Raw genomic sequence first — 5,000 nt, 5'->3', positions numbered from 1 at the left:
ATCTATATGTCTCTATCTCTATCTATCCATCTAGTGACTCTCAGGGCGGCGCGGCCCCCTTTTATACCCTTCCTGGACGATGAAGATGTTCCTGCACATGAAGATGTTCCTACACAGCAGCCATTGAGGATGTTCCTACACAGCAGCCAATGAAAATGTTCCTACACAGCAGCCAGATTGGGACATCACAGAGCATCCCTGTGATGTCACAATCTGGCTGCTGTGTAAGAACATTTTCATTGGCTGCTGTGTAGGAACATCCTCAATGGCTGCTGTGTAGGAACATCTTCATTGGCTGCTGTGTGGGAACAGTCTCATTGGCTGCTGTGTCTATCTATCTATCTATCTATCTATCTATCTATCTATCTATCTATCTATCTATCTATCTATCTATCTATCTATCTATCTATCTATCTATATGTCTCTATCTCTATCTATCGATCTAGTGACTCTCAGGGCGGCGCGGCCCCCTTTTATACCCTTCCTGGACGATGAAGATGTTCCTGCACATGAAGATGTTCCTACACAGCAGCCATTGAGGATGTTCCTACACAGCAGCCAATGAAAATGTTCCTACACAGCAGCCAGATTGTGACATCACAGAGCATCCCTGTGATGTCACAATCTGGCTGCTGTGTAAGAACATTTTCATTGGCTGCTGTGTAGGAACATCCTCAATGGCTGCTGTGTAGGAACATCTTCAATGGCTGCTGTGTAGGAACAGTCTCATTGGCTGCTGTGTCTATCTATCTATCTATCTATCTATCTATCTATCTATCTATCTATATGTCTCTATCTCTATCTATCTATCTAGTGACTCTCAGGGCGGCGCGGCCCCCTTTTATACCCTTCCTGGACGATGAAGATGTTCCTGCACATGAAGATGTTCCTACACAGCAGCCATTGAGGATGTTCCTACACAGCAGCCAATGAAAATGTTCCTACACAGCAGCCAGATTGTGACATCACAGAGCATCCCTGTGATGTCACAATCTGGCTGCTGTGTAAGAGCATTTTCATTGGCTGCTGTGTAGGAACATCCTCAATGGCTGCTGTGTAGGAACATCTTCATTGGCTGCTGTGTAGGAACAGTCTCATTGGCTGCTGTGTCTATCTATCTATCTATCTATCTATCTATCTATCTATCTATCTATCTATCTATCTATCTATCTATCTATCTATCTATCTATCTATCTATATGTCTCTATCTCTATCTATCTATCTAGTGACTCTCAGGGCGGCGCGGCCCCCTTTTATACCCTTCCTGGACGATGAAGATGTTCCTGCACATGAAGATGTTCCTACACAGCAGCCATTGAGGATGTTCCTACACAGCAGCCAATGAAAATGTTCCTACACAGCAGCCAGATTGTGACATCACAGAGCATCCCTGTGATGTCACAATCTGGCTGCTGTGTAAGAACATTTTCATTGGCTGCTGTGTAGGAACATCCTCAATGGCTGCTGTGTAGGAACATCTTCATTGGCTGCTGTGTAGGAACAGTCTCATTGGCTGCTGTGTCTATCTATCTATCTATCTATCTATCTATCTATCTATCTATCTATATGTCTCTATCTCTATCTATCTATCTAGTGACTCTCAGGGCGGCGCGGCCCCCTTTTATACCCTTCCTGGACGATGAAGATGTTCCTGCACATGAAGATGTTCCTACACAGCAGCCATTGAGGATGTTCCTACACAGCAGCCAATGAAAATGTTCCTACACAGCAGCCAGATTGTGACATCACAGAGCATCCCTGTGATGTCACAATCTGGCTGCTGTGTAAGAACATTTTCATTGGCTGCTGTGTAGGAACATCCTCAATGGCTGCTGTGTAGGAACATCTTCATTGGCTGCTGTGTAGGAACAGTCTCATTGGCTGCTGTGTCTATCTATCTATCTATCTATCTATCTATCTATCTATCTATCTATCTATCTATCTATCTATCTATCTATCTATCTATCTATCTATCTATCTATCTATCTATCTATCTATATCTCTATATCTCTATCTATCCATCTAGTGACTCTCAGGGCGGCGCGGCCCCCTTTTATACCCTTCCTGGACGATGAAGATGTTCCTGCACATGAAGATGTTCCTACACAGCAGCCATTGAGGATGTTCCTACACAGCAGCCAATGAAAATGTTCCTACACAGCAGCCAGATTGTGACATCACAGAGCATCCCTGTGATGTCACAATCTGGCTGCTGTGTAAGAACATTTTCATTGGCTGCTGTGTAGGAACATCCTCAATGGCTGCTGTGTAGGAACATCTTCATTGGCTGCTGTGTAGGAACAGTCTCATTGGCTGCTGTGTCTATCTATCTATCTATCTATCTATCTATCTATCTATCTATCTATCTATCTATCTATCTATCTATCTATCTATCTATCTATCTATATGTCTCTATCTCTATCTATCTATCTAGTGACTCTCAGGGCGGCGCGGCCCCCTTTTATACCCTTCCTGGACGATGAAGATGTTCCTGCACATGAAGATGTTCCTACACAGCAGCCATTGAGGATGTTCCTACACAGCAGCCAATGAAAATGTTCCTACACAGCAGCCAGATTGTGACATCACAGAGCATCCCTGTGATGTCACAATCTGGCTGCTGTGTAAGAACATTTTCATTGGCTGCTGTGTAGGAACATCCTCAATGGCTGCTGTGTAGGAACATCTTCATTGGCTGCTGTGTAGGAACAGTCTCATTGGCTGCTGTGTCTATCTATCTATCTATCTATCTCTCTATCTCTCTATCTATCTATCTATCTATCTATCTATCTATCTATCTATCTATCTATCTATCTATCTATCTATCTATCTATCTATCTATCTATCTATATGTCTCTATCTCTATCTATCTATCTAGTGACTCTCAGGGCGGCGCGGCCCCCTTTTATACCCTTCCTGGACGATGAAGATGTTCCTGCACATGAAGATGTTCCTACACAGCAGCCATTGAGGATGTTCCTACACAGCAGCCAATGAAAATGTTCCTACACAGCAGCCAGATTGTGACATCACAGAGCATCCCTGTGATGTCACAATCTGGCTGCTGTGTAAGAACATTTTCATTGGCTGCTGTGTAGGAACATTCTCAATGGCTGCTGTGTAGGAACGTCTTCATTGGCTGGTGTGTAGGAACAGTCTCATTGGCTGCTGTATCTATCTATCTATCTATCTATCTATCTATCTATCTATCTATCTATCTATCTATCAATCTATCTATCTATCTATCTATCTATCTATCTATCTATCTATCTATCTATCTATCTATCTATCTATCTATCTATCTATATGTCTCTATCTCTATCTATCCATCTAGTGACTCTCAGGGCGGCGCGGCCCCCTTTTATACCCTTCCTGGACAATGAAGATGTTCCTGCACATGAAGATGTTCCTACACAGCAGCCATTGAGGATGTTCCTACACAGCAGCCAATGAAAATGTTCCTACACAGCAGCCAGATTGTGACATCACAGAGCATCCCTGTGATGTCACAATCTGGCTGCTGTGTAAGAACATTTTCATTGGCTGCTGTGTAGGAACATCCTCAATGGCTGCTGTGTAGGAACGTCTTCATTGGCTGGTGTGTAGGAACAGTCTCATTGGCTGCTGTGTCTATCTATCTATCTATCTATCTATCTATCAATCTATCTATCTATCTATCTAATGTCTCTATCTCTATCTATCTATCTAGTGACTCTCAGGGCGGCGCGGCCCCCTTTTATACCCTTCCTGGACGATGAAGATGTTCCTGCACATGAAGATGTTCCTACACAGCAGCCATTGAGGATGTTCCTACACAGCAGCCAATGAAAATGTTCCTACACAGCAGCCAGATTGTGACATCACAGAGCATCCCTGTGATGTCACAATCTGGCTGCTGTGTAAGAACATTTTCATTGGCTGCTGTGTAGGAACATCCTCAATGGCTGCTGTGTAGGAACGTCTTCATTGGCTGGTGTGTAGGAACAGTCTCATTGGCTGCTGTGTCTATCTATCTATCTATCTATCAATCTATCTATCAATCTATCTATCTATCTATCTATCTATCTATCTATCTATCTATCTATCTATCTATCTATCTATCTATCTATCTATCTATCTATCTATCTATCTATATGTCTCTATCTCTATCTATCTATCTATCTATCTAGTGACTCTCAGGGCGGCGCGGCCCCCTTTTATACCCTTCCTGGACGATGAAGATGTTCCTGCACATGAAGATGTTCCTACACAGCAGCCATTGAGGATGTTCCTACACAGCAGCCAATGAAAATGTTCCTACACAGCAGCCAGATTGTGACATCACAGAGCATCCCTGTGATGTCACAATCTGGCTGCTGTGTAAGAACATTTTCATTGGCTGCTGTGTAGGAACATCCTCAATGGCTGCTGTGTAGGAACATCTTCATTGGCTGCTGTGTAGGAACAGTCTCATTGGCTGCTGTGTCTATCTATCTATCTATCTATCTATCTATCTATCTATCTATCTATCTATCTATCTATCTATCTATCTATCTATCTATCTATCTATCTATCTATCTATCTATCTATCTATATGTCTCTATCTCTATCTATCCATCTAGTGACTCTCAGGGCGGCGCGGCCCCCTTTTATACCCTTCCTGGACGATGAAGATGTTCCTGCACATGAAGATGTTCCTACACAGCAGCCATTGAGGATGTTCCTACACAGCAGCCAATGAAAATTTTCCTACACAGCAGCCAGATTGTGACATCACAGAGCATCCCTGTGATGTCACAATCTGGCTGCTGTGTAAGAACGTTTTCATTGGCTGCTGTGTAGGAACATCCTCAATGGCTGCTGTGTAGGAACATCTTCATTGGCTGCTGTGTAGGAACAGTCTCATTGGCTGCTGTGTCTATCTATCTATCTATCTATCTATCTATCTATCTATCTATCTATCTATCTATCTATCTATCTATCTATCTATCTATCTATCTATCTATCTATCTATCTATCTA

Source organism: Borostomias antarcticus (assembly GCF_949987555.1).
Source record: "Borostomias antarcticus genome assembly, contig: scaffold_50, whole genome shotgun sequence".
Lineage (NCBI taxonomy): Eukaryota > Metazoa > Chordata > Actinopteri > Stomiiformes > Stomiidae > Borostomias > Borostomias antarcticus.
The sequence above is the reverse complement of the archived record's forward strand: the minus strand, read 5'-3'. Positions refer to the sequence as shown.